Below are 16,228 nucleotides of genomic sequence, written 5' to 3' on the forward strand. Positions count from 1 at the left end.
CAGGATGGGAAACATATGTATACCTGTGGCAGATTCATGTTGATGTATGGCAAAACCAATACAATATTGTAAAGTAATTAGCCTCCAATTAAAATAAATTTATATTAAAAAAAAAAGATTGAAGGCAGGAAGAGAAGAGGGAAACAGAGAATGAGAAGGATTGGATGGCATCACTGATTCAATGGACATGAGTTTGAACAAGCTCCAGGAGATAGTGAAGGACAAGGAAGCCTGGTGTGCTGCAGTCCATGGGTCTCAAGGAGTCAGACACTACTCAGTGACTAAACAACATAGAAAAGGAAATGCTGTTTTATAGTGGTAGATTCATGGGTCAGTTATGAGCACAAAAAGGCAGTGTGATCTAATAAACATTTTAAGGGATTAAAAGAAAATCAGGAAATCTGCCTCCTACTCCTTCAGGTCTTCACTAACAGATTAACTCTAGACAACCTAAGTCATCCTGGCCATTGTGCTGTTTCCTCGTCCTGGAAAACTGCCCCTCTAGCGATTTCTTCCCTATGTATTAAACCAGGATATACTGTAGATGTATTTTAAAAATAGAAGATAATTCACTTTAATAAGGTAAATGCCTCATAAAAGCCAAATTCTCAGTCACTGTCTTTGGAGACTCACATTCTCAAATAGAAATTCCCAAGGGACTAAATGGTTTGTAAAAGACCTTGGATTTCCCAGGATATTGGCCCAGGAGTGGGATTGCTGGGTCATATAATAGCTCTACTTTTAGTTTTTTAAGGAACCTCCACATTGTTCTCCATAGTGGCTGTATCTATTTACATTCCCACCAACAGTGGAGAGGGTCCCCTTTTCTCTATACCCTTTCCGCCAACCTTCTCCAGCATTTATTGTTTGCAGATATTTTTGATGATGGCCATTCAGACCAGTGTGGAGTGATTCCTCATTGTAGTTTTGATCTGCATTTCTCTAATAATTAGTGATAGTGGGGATCTTTTCACATGCCTGTTGGCCATCTGTATGTCTTCTTTGTGGTGACCTAGATGTGTCGGATGGGGGTGGGAGTGGGAAAAAGAGGTCCAAGAGGACGGGGCTATATGTATACATATTCACTTCGTCAAACAGCAGAAACTAACACGGCATTGTAAAGCAGCTGTGTGTGTGTGTGTGTGTGCTAAGTCACTCACTCATGTCAAACTCTTTGCGACCCCATGGACTGAGGCCTGCCAGGCTTCTCTGTCCATGGGATTTTTTTCCAGGCAAGAATGCTGAAATGGTTTGTTATTTCTTCCTCCAGGGGATCTTCCTAACCCAAGGATTGAACCCGTGTCTCTTGCATTGTAGGGAGATTCTTTACCACTGAGCCACTGCGGAAGCCCCCAAAGCAACTATACCCCAATTTTTTTAAAAAAGTGAAAAAGAAAAATAAGACATTTTCTATGGAATACCCATTTTAAAAAATCCCCGAATGTGTTTTAAGGTAATAAAAGCCCTCTCTCTGTTTGTGGTGCAAACCTAGAGCAATTTACTTGTCTTCCTTACTTCTGAGAACTTGAAGTTTCTGGAAATGTCCAAGAAATGATCAAAGTCCCAGGAAGGAAGACCCCAGTCAATGCTGAAGCTTTATTTATCTAACGTGTTATTGTTGTACCTACTCTACAGATTGCATTCACTCTACAGATGATAAAATTGCCTTACAGGATTGTTGTGAACTGCAAATGAGTTAACTTTTGTGAAAACTATCTTGCAAAGACATCACTTTTAGGTGCTTAACTCAGGAAAAGTCAATAAATTCATCTATTAATCTCTCTGCTTTGCTAATGTAAATAAGTATCTGTTTATGAAAAATTCACAAGTTTGACATTTCGGGTTTGAATGACCCACATTCAAATTCATGTTTCTCATCATCAAAATATGTGGTTTCAACTAGATGGTATATGTTATGTTCTAATCTTCATTAATTAACAAAGTATGTGAGAGCGTGCTCCATCACTTCAGTCATGTCCAGCTCTTTTGGACTGTAGCCCTCAAGTCTCCTCTGTTCGTGGGATTCTCCAGGCAAGAATACTGGAGTGGGTTGCCATGCCCTCTTCCAGGGGATCTTCCCTACTCAGGCATTAAAGCCTTGTCTCCTGCATCTCCGGCACTGCAGGCAGATTCTTTATCACTGAGCTTCCTGGAAAGCACCAATTAATAAGGTATAGCATCAACTGTTTCTGTGGCTGTGCCTATCAGTAATATTTATCATAGGCTTAAAGTGCCTAAACAAGTCATACAGGCAGAAAGGACTTGGATGACTTGATATTTTAAATTGCTGTCAATATAAGTAGACAAGTTGTTATTTTGTCTTAAAGGTAAATGCTACTGGGTTGTTTGAACATAATTATCACGGTTAAGAGGAAAGGTATTTTAAATGGGCAGATAACAAAGATAAACACACATTTATTATTTTTGTAATCTTGAGATCACAATGTTGTATCTGCACATTACCCTTAAACCACATCCTGCATGTTTTGAATTTCAGAGAGTTTAGGATTAAGGGCAGTTCTTTTTATCTAATGCTTATTCTCAGAGTTTGTTTTTATTTTTTTTTCCCTAGCATGATACATAAGAGTTTTAGGTTCTTTAAAGATCCTCTGGATTTATGAGCAAGGAAGAAGAGGATCAAGATGATCTTATTTTTATTTAATATTTATTAAGCACACAAGTTATTCCAGAATTTTTGGAAAACACCAAACTAAAATAGCCTCCCCAAAAATGTGTTTACTTCTTAGATTTTTAGATTCAGATGTTTAATCATCCCTGCCACTTTTTTTTTTATGCACGAGGAAAATGAGTTGCAAAAGCTTAAGTTGCTTATCTCTGGTCATATAGCTGGTTAAAGGCAGAACTGAGACTAGCCCCTGATGTTATCCTTCCTACTCAGGCTAGACTCTTTCTACTGTCTCAAACTGCCACTCATAACAACTAAATCTTTCCAATAAGGATAAATACATCAAGTTGTTTCAGCTGTGTCTGACTCTATGCAACCCTATGGACTATAGCCCACGAGTCTCCTGTGTCCTGGGATTCTCCAGGCAAGAATAGTGGAGTGGGTTGCCACCCCCTCCTCCAGGGGATATTCCCAACCCAGGGATCAAACCTACGTCACTTATGCCTCCTGTATTGGCATTCAGGTTCTTCACTACTTGTGCCATCTGGGAAGCCCATAGATACATATATCTCCTCTTTTTTATAATATGTTCTCCTCCCATTTAGGTCACCACAGAGTACTGGATAGAGTTCCTTGTACAATACATTAGAATATAGGAAGACTGAGGGCAAAGATGTTGTCTTATTTATCCATGTGCCTAGCACACAATAGCAATAAACACTTTACACACTGAATAATGGAACTGCTGACTGGTGCTCATTTTCACATGGCATTGGAATCAGTGCATCACCTTTGACTGAGGTAGGCATATTAATTCAAGCCTAGCTGTTCAATTAGCCTCACTTTTGTGGTTTCATTGTCAATAAAGGCCACAAACTCTTCTTATCTAAAAGGAAATACCTCTAGAGCACTGGTCTTAAAGATCTTAATGCTCAAAGTGACCATACAAATGTCTGTGAGCAAAGGACATTTTACACCCCCCACCTAAGTTGATGTCCCAAACCAGTCCTGACTGTATTGTTCTGCCCAGATGAGCAGACAGTCCACACAGGCTTAAAAATTCCCTTCACCATATACTCCTTAAACATGATTTTTAGAAACCAAGGAAGTAATTAAAATAAGATTGCGCTGGATAATATAAGTTATGGACTTTCCAGGTGGCACAGTGGTAAAAAATCCTCCTGCCAGTGCAGGAGACGCAAGAGATGCTGGTTCAATCCCTGGGTCAGGAAGATCCCCTGGAGTAGGAAATGGCAACCCACTCTAGTATTCTTGCCTCAAAAATACCATGAACAGAGAAGCCTGGCAGGCTACAGTTCATGGGGTTCCAAAGAGTTGAATACAACAGAGTGTCTGAGCACACAATGTAAGTTACATCTAAGGTAGTGTTACAATTATAAAGTGAAAGTGAAGTCACTCAGTCGTGTCTAACTGCAACCCTATAGACTGTAGCCTGCCAGGTTCCTCTGTCCTTGGGACTCTCTAGGCAAGAATACTGGGGTGGTGCCATTTCCTCCTCCAGGGGATCTTCCCAACTCAGGGATCGAACCCAGGTCTCCCACTTTGCAGGCAGGCTTTTTACCCTCTGAGCCACCTATATTTCAAACTAAATCCAAAAAATTATATTTGATCCTCAGGCAACTAAAACTTGTGTGACAACTAAAACTTTAGCTAATTGGATGCTAAGACAATAATCCAAGCAAACAGGTACCTCTTTTGAAATGAGGCTTTTGTCCCAAATCTGATGATGAGTGAAACTAAATGAGAAGGATGCCTTTTTGTCTGTACTACATTTTGTCCGAAGTGACTCAAAATACTTGAAATAGACTGAGAAGAACTTCTTGTCTCCTTTTCACCCAGACCCTCTTCTATAAATCTTTATCAGTCTAATGAGAAAGCATTGGCAAGAAAACAGGCCAGAATCTCTTTCTAAGGCCAAGAGGAAACTACCTAATCTGTTCCCAGTTTTTTTCAGTGTGTCAGCAAGGAAAAGAGACTGCATGCCCCTAGCCCCTCTGCTAGACACATCCTGGAGCCTGACTCATCCCTTCTCCTTGGGGGTGGTATGAGGGAGAAGATCCATACTTTGTCTGGATCTTCCTCTGGACAGAAAAAACAAATTACACATAGAAGAGGCTGCAGCATGTTATTGGGCAATATCCATCCATGGCTACTGAATCCTAATCCTGTCTCCACCACCTACAGTATGGGTGAACTTGGCCAAGTTATTAACCAGTTCTATCCTGGACACTAGGAAATGGTTGGCACCTCTTATCACATTTTCAAATCTCTAGCTAATTTCTTTGTCCTTTCCTCACCATCAGGGTGGTAGAGGGGAGGTTGATCATAACAGGGATGAAAATAGACTCAGGAATCAGACAAATTAGGTTTCTAATTCTAGCTCTGTCACATATGGCTGTAACTTGGGGAAATTACTTCTCTCAAATCACAGTTTTCTAATCAGTAATGAGGAGGCAATCTGTGTGCTTATTTAGTAAGTTCACTGCAAGTACTAGGTGAGATGTTTATGTGAAGTGTTTGCATGTGCATGGAAACACTTGCATGTGAAAAATGAAATCCATGTGAAGTGTTTAGCACAGTGCATGCCCCAATCTGCAGAGTGCTTGACTCAGTCTGATCGTTTAACAAACACTGGATTTTAATAACAATAGCTGAAGCTTGAGTATGAGCTTAAATGAGATGTGGGAGGAGGAGGCCTTTCAACCACCTGCGATCTTAGACTCAGGGTCACCTTGGGCATCTAAAAAACTGTTGCTCTTTCACGTGATTCAGCCTAAGTCCTTAGGCTATGACACCAGGTATTGCCAACAAAACCCCCAAGGAATCATGAACTTAACTCACCTTGAGTTTTCATTTCCTTAAGACTCTTTGCAGGAGTGGGTGGTGGATAGGATTTGAGGGTCTGGAGTATTCTTACTAAATCCAATCTTATGACCATTTCTTCAACCATAATGTAAGTCAGATGCCAATTTGCTGCCTAAAACGTGACTAAAAATGAAAGTGTTAGTTGCTCAGGCATGTTTGACTTTTTGCCACCCTATGGACTATAGTCCGCCAGGCTCCTCTGCCCATGGCATTCTGCAGGAAAGAATACTGGAGTGGGTGCCTTTCCCTTCTTCAAGAGATCTTCCCAATCCAGGGATCAAATCTGCGTCTCTTATGTCTACTGCATTGGCAGGCAGGTTCTTTACTGATAGCGCCACCTGGTAAGCTAAAACATGTCTAAATAGAATCTATGTCTGTTGGGCTCATGTTGGGGTTGGTTTGCAGCAGTCCTCTAGTCCTGAAGGTTAGGGAAAAGTCTTATATGTCTCAGTTGTTTTTTCTGCTCTGTCCTCCATTCATATTATAGCATAGTCTGCTCCAGCTCCACACTTTCTTCTAGGAAAGAGCTTTGAAATTCCTAAGTGATATCTTTAAATTAAAATTCATGGTACTCTGTTACATGAAACTACTCAGTGACTTCCTATTGCATTTAAGTCAAATTGAAAGTTATTCTTATAGCCTACTTAGTCTACAGAATTTGGGTCCTACTTAATCCTAAAATTTATCTCATGTCCTCCTTTCCCTGCCCCCTTCTCTAGTCTCACTATAATCTGGACACAGTGACCTTTCTACTTTTAGGACAAGCCAGTTGATTTCCTGTAAGAAGGCCTTTGGATTTGCTATTCCTTCTGCCTGGAATATTATTCCCTAGCATCTTCCCCTGGCTTTCTCATTAGTCAAGTTTCAATTAAAACATTTCCTTCTCCAAGACGCCTGATTCTACCTCCCTGTCTAAAGTACCTAGGTTCTTTCCAATTAATAGCCACTCCATTGTTCTCACAACACAATGTCTCTACTTGCAATTATTTGTTTACATATTTATGATTCTTCTTGCTTTACTGAAAAGCATTATACTGAGAGCAGGGACCTTATCTTATTTATGACTCATTGTCAGTGCCCAGAACAGTGATTTGCTTATAGGTTCCCAATAAATATTCATTAAATATGAAAATGAGTGAATGTCCTGAAATTTTCCTTTAATACACTAGTCTCTTACCGATTCCCATTTCCATATGTCTGAAATGTGTTCAGCATTGAATAGCAATATTTAGGACTTTTCTACTTTTATAATAGTTATATTTTACCTAATCCTTATAACTTTCCATGTGGTCACCCTGCCTTTCACATTCTAGGTAATGCTACATGGACTTCTTTTGTTCATTTGCTTACTGACTGCTGGGTGGGGCGCCATCACTTCTCTTTGGGGTCTGAGGAGGAAGAGGTGGACACGTACTAAACCCTTGGATAAGTCCTTGTTCTCTCCAGAAGGTCCACAAAATCCTCCAAGAAGGTGAGGTCAAAGAATAAAAGGAAATGCACAGATTATAAAGGAGAAGTTCATTCCAGATTTCTGGATGGAGTTGTCTGTCTTCTTCGTTAGACTGTGAACTGCATGAGGTCAGGTTCTTACTTTGGTCAGTATTATTCCAGCACCTAGGACAGCACCCAGAACACCCTCATCTCCCATTAAATATATTTGAATGAGTTCCTCCAAAGCATAGTATTAAGTGATTAACTGTATTCAGAAGCCTATATTTAAAAATATAGATGAGTTTTCTAACTTAGGATCATATGGAGGCAATGAAAAGATTTTTTGAAGTTGACAGAATCCAGTCTATAATGAGAATGATAAATAATTTATTATACATTCATATTCAATGAATTATAGAACCTCACTATATAGTGAGTTCAGATATCAATTTATAGTTTCTTCTCACTAAGGAAGTGGTTTTAACCCATAATTAGTCTTGTTAATTGATGAGACTGTGTTCTGGCTTTGTCATATCCTCATTGTCAGGATGCAGTTATTCCACTGGGATGACCTCACTGTCAGCCTCTCTTAGTTCTGGTTTCTTAGTCTTCTAAGGTACCTGAAGCCCTTTGATCCAAACCAATAACACCCTGCAAAATTCTAAGTGCCTATAAGCTTGCTAAAGAGAGTCCATATGCACCATTGTAGTCATTTTTCTCTTATTCCCAGATGGTCCCTTATTCTCCTAGGCAATTGTATTAGGCCTATAAGATGAATGTTCCATCAATGTTAATGGTGGAAAGGAAATAAAAGTCCCCTGTTGATAAGAATCACTTTATTTTTGGAATCTGAATTGAAAACAAAACCTCCCTCCCCGCCTGCCACCCCACAAGCCTAGCAGAAGCTTCATAGTCAAGTTGTTGTTGTTCTTTAGCAGCTCAGTTATGTCCAACTCTTTGTGACCCCATAGACTATAACCTACCAAGCTCCTCTGTCCATGGGATTCTCCAGGCAAGAATATTGGACTGGGTAGCCTCTTCCTTCTCCAGGGGATCTTCCCAACCCAGGGATCAAACCCACATCCGCTGTATTGGCAGATGGATTCTTTATCACTGAGTCACCTGAGAAGCCCAAGTTAGGTATATATAGTCAACGGCGTGGGTACAGATCCCAGCATTATCAGTAACTATTCCTCATACCTTGGTTTTATTTCTTCAGAGCCTCTTCCATTCTTCTCTGCACCCTCCTCTCTGCCTAAGAAGGCTGGTGACTACATGCATGGTATCAGGGCCTTGGCCCCAGTTAGATATAGTCAGTATGAGGCTCCAGCAGTAAGGTGTTTATCCCCTTAATCCTCCTTCTACTTACAGCTCTCTCTCTCCCCTTGACATCAAGTGTCTGCTCTTCTCCAGAATGTTTTCAGTCTGTGCATCTCTCTCTCCTTCTTGGGTCGTGATAAATTCTGCTACTTGGGGGTGAGGAGAGGTTTGTGGCAGGAATAGTGTCAGCATCAGTACTCATAGCCCTGGCTTCAGGCAGTATGCCTTCTGGTGCCCCTTCATATCATCCATTAATCCCTGCATAATAAATAAATATTTGCCATTATTTTCTGTTGGAATTCTGACATGTTAACCATGTAAGCCTGTGCCCCAGCACTTCCTGCTTTGGTTTTCTTATCATAAATTAGGATTATTAATGTTACCTACATTGTGAGACTCCTGTTAGGATTAAATGAGAGATTAGACACATAGTAAATACTCTTTATTTATTTTTTAATTTAATTTTATTTTTTAAATACTCTTTAGAAGTTAGATATTATCACTAATATTATTTTGTTACATGGTGACACTTTCTGTGAAGCATGATTGAGTAAATTGAACTTTGGCAGATTATATTGCTAGACTTTGTTTAATCACCTCAAATACAAAACTGTGCTGGTTATATACCTTTGAGATATCATATTAAGCATAAAAGTTAGATAAAGATATGAAGCCCAGCCTGAAAGGACTTCAAATACTACAATATAAAATAGGAAGTGCACAGAGAAAAATATATATTTTTTAAATTTTGGTGACAAGCAGAGGATATTCCCCAAATGCTTCTACTTTCAGAGAAAAAAATCTTTGAATATGAGAAAGGGGGTATTGTTGAAAGTTTGAGGATAGAAGATATGAGAAAGAATGAGAGTGTGGGAGAGAGGAAGAGCTATCATAGACAATTATTATGTAAGTGCTACATAGGTACAAGAGAGTTTCTAGTCATTTGTTTTTTTGAGTCCAGTCATTCTAGTTTTCTTTTTCTCAAGCCAAAATCAGTCATTGCTTAGTAAAAAACAATAAAAGGAATGTTGGGTTGAAACCACGTTGGAATTTTTTTCATGAGTGTGACAGGATGTGTGCAAGAAATTTGAAAAGGTATGCAAGTGAACAATTATGATACTGAATGCACCGTGGACTCTTAGCTGGATAAAGACAGAACTTACTATATAAACAGGATAGTAAATAGTGATGAAACATGGTGGTTTAATGAATCAGCAGCTCAAAGATCTGAAAGGGTGCCAGCATCTGTGACCTAGAAAGATAGGAGGTACAGGTCAGAGAGATGTATGTTTTCACAGAAAATTATGGAATCATGTAGTTAAAGCAAGTGTAGACATGAGACTTCCCTGGTGGTCCAGTGGTTAAGACTTTGCCTTCCAATGCAGAGGATGTGGGTTCAATCCCTGGTTAGGGAGCTAAGTCTCACATGTCTTGCAGCCAAAAAACAAAAACATAAAACAAATGCAATACTGTAACAAATTCAACAACAACTTTTAAAATGTTCCATTAAAAAAAACCAAAACTAAAAGAAAAACAAAATATAGACACCCATTGTAGAAAATTTAGAAAATATACTATATGCAGTATACACATTTGTGTAAGGGTGTGTTTCTGAAGTTATTACTTTTCATTATGCATCACTGTAGCAATGATATAAGATTTAATTATTGCAACTTTATATCTAATAATGCAAGTTCTGCTGTTTATTTTTCCTCTTCAAAATTATCTTGGCTAATGTGAAATGAAGTGAAAGTCACTCAGTCATGTCCAACGCTTTCTGACCTCATGGACTGGAGCCTGCCAGGCTCCTCTGTCCGTGGAATTCTCCAGGCAAGAATCCTGGAGTGAGTAGCCGTTCCCTTCTCCAGGTGATCTTCCCAACACAGGGATTGAACCCAGGTCTCCCCACTGCAGGTGGATTCTTTACCATCTGAGTCACCAGGGAAGCCCAAGAATACTGGAGTGGGCAGCCATTCCCTTCTCCAGGGGAACTTCCCACCCCAGGAATTGAACCGGAATCTCCCGCATTGCAGGCAGATTCTTTACCAGTTGAATGTTAACCTTTATATTTAAGGTAAAATTTCAAAGAATCAAAAGTAACCCACTGGTATTTTGCTTAAATTTTTAATACATTTATTTTGTAATAATACATTTCCTTCAGCAATGTAATGTCATGATTTTTATGTTAGTTTATGTTGTTTTAGAAAAGTTTTTCATAAAAAATGTTTGGGGAGTTATAATTTTAAAAAAGCAGAATGCAAATAAAGGTTGCATGTGAAATATTCTAATAGGTTATTGCCAATGCAAGACCAAGCTATTTTTTAAAAAATGGAGTATAATTGCTTTACAATATTGTGTTAGTTTTTGCTGTCTAGCTATTACTGTATTTTTTGTATAGATATTTTGTATTGGTTTCAGTTAACTGTCTCTGATTTTCTAAGTAACTTATCAGTTCATATACAAATAAAATAATTTTTCTTTTTTCCAGTACTTAGAGCTTCTATAATATATTCCAATGGACCTCTCTAGTTTTAACTTGGCTATTTCTTGAGGCACATGTTTTGGGGTTTCCATGTGGCACTAGTGGTAAAGAACCTGCCTGACAATATAGGAGATGTAAAGAGACTCGGATTCCATCCCTGAGTCAGGAAGATCCCCTGGAAAAGTAAATGGCAACCCTCTCCAGTATTCTTGGTTGGAGAATCCCTTGGACAGAGGAGCCTGGCAGGCTGCAGTCCATAGGATTGCAAAGGGTTGGACAGGACTGACGCAACTTATCATGCATAATATATACGTTTTTGGGTTTTTCTTGCTATTGTTTTTTAATTAATTTTTACTGAGGTATAGGTGCTTTACAACGTTGTGTTAATTTCTACTGTACAGCTAAATGAATCAACTAAATATACATTCATCGCTTTTTTTTTAGACTTCCTTTCCATTTAGGTAGGTCACCACAAAGCACTGATATTACTTTCATTCACTAAAATTTCCAGAACATTTTGGATACTACAGTGAGATCAGGCATTCCTAAGTTACTCTTAACCTCATTAGTAATGCAAAAAAGAACCTTTTTAAAATATGGATATTTTTATAATCTAGAAGAGTAAAAATAGTAAAGTCAATAATTCCCCTCAGAAATAAAATCTCTAATTGTTAAAAAATAAGCAAAATTCTTAGGTTCTATATGATAAATACTTAAATTGCAAAATAATGGCTACCATTCCCCACTTTGTCCTTTATCCATGTCCCTTTGCAATGATACTTTGCAACTGCTAGCATCAAGAGAAGTCAGTCTTCCTGCCTCTTGAAACTGAGCTGCTTTGTGACCTGCTTGGAGCAACATGTGGTGATGGTGGTCTAGTCACTCAGTCGTGTCCAACTCTTGTGACCCCATGGACTTTAGCCCACCAGGCTCTTCTGTCCATGGATTTCGCAGGTAAGAATGGGTTGCATTTCCTTGTCCAGGGGATCTTCCCAACCCAGGGATCAAACCATGGTCTCCTGTGTTGCAGGCAGATTCTTTACCACTGAACCACCAGAAATTCCCCTGGGCAACAGAATGTGGAAGTAAAAGCTTGCTGGTCTTAGAATAAGCCTTTAACGGGAAAGACAAAGAACCATCTTCCCCTATAACCCTGAGAACTGTGTGAACAGTGAAAAGAGATATCTAACTGCAAATGAATAAAGATGTAGAAGTTTGAAATAATTATCAGCATAAAGAAATCAGAAAACAATTTGTATCAGAGAAATTTATAACGAAAATTTTAAAATGTTAGAAAACAATTGTTTGTCAAAACTGAGACTTCATTTAGCAAAATCATGTCTCTTCCAAACCAAAATGATTCCCTAAAGCTAATGATTCATAAAAGCACTCCAGGATCTTAAAATTCTAAGAAATAAAGATTCTTTCTTCATTTGTCTTTATCAGGGGGCACGCTGACAGTCTCAGAAGGGAATTACCAGAACTTAGCTTGTCGGACAGCTTTCATGCCCTGAAATGGATGGTTCAGATTTTATGCAGCAGCATACTGCTTAATATGCTTTTTTACAAGTGACTTTGGCTTCACTGTTGAAAAGTCCCATTTCAGTGTATCAGGTTTATGTCTCCTCATTAGTATTTGGCAAGAAAAATCAGGCAACATATGTACTCAGCCCATAACAACTTTATGAATTTGTATTTTAATCCACTTCTGGGAAAAAGACAAGCAGCCAAAGATCCAAATGATATATTAATGGTCTAAACTGTGCTTTAATTCATCTTCTCCCAACACATGAGATGTAATGAGGACCTAACTCAGCATTCCATAAGTTTTTTGGTTCACACTTGAGGTCACAGACCATCTCAGTAAAGTCTCAGTTTCCACATCCTTTTTAGCATCTGAGCTCCCACTTCAATTTCAAGAATGCTTGTGTCGATATTTATCGATCTCTTCTTCTTATGTTTTTCATTGCTATCATTTTTGTTGCTTAGAAATTTGTGTCTTTTGCTTCCTTACTTGCTCAGACGTTCTGTCATGTCTGACTCTTTGCAACACATAGTCTGTAACTCACCAGGCTTCTCTGTACATGGGAGTCTCCCAGCAAGAACACTGAGGTGGGTTGCCATTTCCTTCTCCAGGGGATCCTTCCAACCCAAGGGTTGAAGCTGCATCTCTTACATCTCCTGCATTGGCAGGGAGATTCTTTACCAGTAATATGATCCATCTTTTGTTTAGGTTGCAAATAAATGTAGAATTTTGGACTTTGCCAACAAAGGTCCATCGAGTCAAAGCTATGGTTTTTCCAGTAGTCACATATAGATGTGAGAGTTGGACTATAAAGAAAGCTGAGTGCTGAAGAATTGATGCTTTTGAACTGTGGTGTTGAAGACTCTTGGGAGTTCCTTGGACTGCAAGGAGATCCAACCGATCCATCCTAGAGGAAATCAGTCCTGAATACTCATTGGAAGGACTGATGCTGAAGCTGAAACTCCAATACTTTGGCCACCTGGTATGAAGAATTGACTCATTGGAAAAGACCCTGATGCTCGGAAAGATTGAAGGCAGGAGGAGAAGGGGACAACAGAGGATGAGATGGTTTGATGGCATCACTGACTCAGTGGACATGAGGTTGAGTGGGCTCCAGGAGTTGGTGATTGACAGGGAGGCCTGGCATGCTGCAGTCCATGGGGTCGCAAAGAGTTGGACATGACTGAGTGACTGAACTGAACTGAGTCATGCATTCAAATGAATATCATTTGATTTCCTGAAATACTTGCATTGGTTATAACTTGACTTATTCAGGCTTAGACAGTAAAGCATCTTATTCTAAAAAGGATTAAAGGGTCATATCTAAGGACAATGAACATTTTGGAAATTTTTCTTTTATAAATACAACATCATCATTTAGAAGAGCTCTTCAGTATATGAAGTATAGTTTTCATGTGTCTTTTGGGAAATTAACTGTGATTAAAAAGTTATTAGAGTGAATAAAACCATATACTGTGTGATTCCATTTATATGAAAAAATTCAGACAAGGCAAGTCTATAGAGATACAGAGTAGAGTAGTGGTTGCCTGGGACCTGGGGATGGGAACAGGGATGAATGCAAATGGGCACAGGGGATCTTTTCTGGGTGATGAAAATTTTCTAACGCTAGATTGTGTTACACTGCTCTACAAATATACTTAAAACTATTGAATTTTATACTTAAAACTTTGGTATGAATTTTATGTTATGTAAACTATACCTCAATAAAGCTATTATATTTGTTGAAACAAAAAGGTTAGTAGAGAAATTTAAAACAATTATTTATAACATTTTCTAAATCCTATGGAAACAATGAGTTCAGTTCAGTTGCTCAGTCGTGTCTGACTCTGCGACCCCATGGACTGCAGCAGGCCAAGCTTCCCTGTCCATCACCAACTCCCAGAGCCTACTCAAACTCATGTCCATCAAGTTGGTGATGCCATCCAACCATGTCATCCTCTGTCATCCCCTTCTCCTCCTGCCTTCAATTTGTCCTGAATTAGAGTCTTTTCAAATAAGTTCATTCTTCACATCAGGTGGCCAAGTATTGGAGTTTCAGCTTCAGCATCAGTCCTTACAATGAAAATTCAGGACTGCTCTCCTTTAGGATAGATTGGTTGGATTTCCTTGCAGTCCAAGGGACTCTCAAGAGTCTTCTTCAACACCACAGTTCAAAAGCATCAATTCTTTGGTGCTCAGCTTTCTTTATAGTCCAATTCTCACATCCATATGTGACTACTGGAAAAACCATAGCTTTGACCAGACAGACCTTTGTTGGTAAAGTAACGTCTCTGCTTTTGAATATGCTGTCTAGGTTGGTCGTACCTTTTCTACCAAAGAGCAAGCAACTTTTAATTTCATGGCTACAGTCACCATCTGCAGTGATTTTGGAGCCCAAGAAAATAGTCTGTCACTGTTTCCATTGTTTCCCCATCTATTTGCCATGACGTGATGGGACCAGATGCCATGATCTTAGTTTTCTGAATGTTGAGTTTTCAGCCAACTTTTTCACTCTCCTCTTTCACTTTCATCAAGAGGCCCTTTAGTTCTTCTTCACTTTCTGCCATAAGGGTGGTGTCATCTGCATAGCTGAGGTTATTGATGTATCTCCAAGAAATCTTGATTCCAAAATCTCTCATTTTGAAAGACAGAGACAAAAACAGAGAGAAACAGAAGAGCTTTTTGTTGTTATTGTTAATAGAGTTCCATTTTGAAAGTAGAGGACTTATTCTGGGGCTTTTTTCCATCTCCATGTCCCTGCATGACTTGCTAACATCAGGAACAGCCATGATGGAATAAAGATTATAAGTACCTTTCCAGCAGCATATGAAATATTAATAACCCATGACCTCATTTAAGTTGGGATAACACTAGTTATTGCTTTAGTAGTGTGAAAGTTTCAGGAAGTCTTCTGAGTTACTCACCTTTTAGATTTTGTGTTGTATAAACTAAAAGCTAAGTGACTAAAAGCATGGAGAAATCTATATAAATTTAACTGAGAGTTATGTAGGGGTAGTGAGAGGGACGAAGGATTGAGTCTAATTTGACCACATTAATAGTAGTGAATGTTTGTTCATCCAGTCATTTCTGAGGGAAACATCGCTAACCCAGCACAATATTCCTTCCTCTTGTGCTAAGAAAGGGCCTCAGGATTCTTCTTAGCACAGTATTCTCAGCACCCAATGCCATACCAGAGTAGGCTGAAAGACAAAACACCAGCAGAGTAACAAATAATTGTAAATTATATCTCTGTTCTTCCATTTTTAAGTTGGCATGCTGTTAACAACATATTTTCATAAGTGTTGCAGAGAAAAGAATTATTTCAATTTTCTAACTTCACCCTTTTGGAAACTCTGCTATCTAAGGTAACCCCTGTAAGCACTCCCTATAATTGACTATACAAAGACCCAACAAGAAACCATCCAGTAATTGCTCAAGAGGAAAAGGAAATCTTATTTACAGATTCCTCCAAATATAGAACTTCACCATGAAATTCTACACTTTGATCTAGATTTGGAAATGAATACATTATGAGCTTTTCCAATTACATTTAGAGTTTTTTTTTCCTCCCCACCCCCCACCCCCACGATAGAACTTGAGATCTATGTGTTTTGGCTTGACAGAGAAAAGACTACACTTCTTCCATTTCTGTTATCCTGTTCCCACTTTAGGGCCTTTCTATCAACTGTTCCCTTTGATTTATAGGCTCCTATTCTAGATCTCTACATGGCTTCCCTCTTCTCAGCCTGCAAGTCTTGGCATAAGGATCTTTTCAAGGTCTTTCTTGATCACCCTTCCTAAAGTAGCCTTTAACACTATGAACTTCTCTAGCCAATCATCTTCTTTATTTTCTTTATGACACTTAGCACGCACTGTAAGTATTGTTTTCCTTTCATGCCTATTGTCTACTTCTGCTTACTTCAACATAAGTTCCAAGAGATCAGACCTTTACTGTTTT

At 38.9% G+C, this 16,228-nt stretch overlaps 1 protein-coding gene across 1 annotated transcript in view; it reads left to right on the forward strand.

Moving 5' to 3' along the window:
- CFAP299 (cilia and flagella associated protein 299) overlaps positions 1 to 16,228 on the forward strand; it is a 689,564-nt gene that overhangs the window by 559,910 nt on the left and 113,426 nt on the right. The gene's annotated exons all lie outside the window — the stretch shown is intronic.

Source organism: Budorcas taxicolor, chromosome 6 (assembly GCF_023091745.1).
Source record: "Budorcas taxicolor isolate Tak-1 chromosome 6, Takin1.1, whole genome shotgun sequence".
In the NCBI taxonomy this organism is placed as follows: domain Eukaryota; kingdom Metazoa; phylum Chordata; class Mammalia; order Artiodactyla; family Bovidae; genus Budorcas; species Budorcas taxicolor.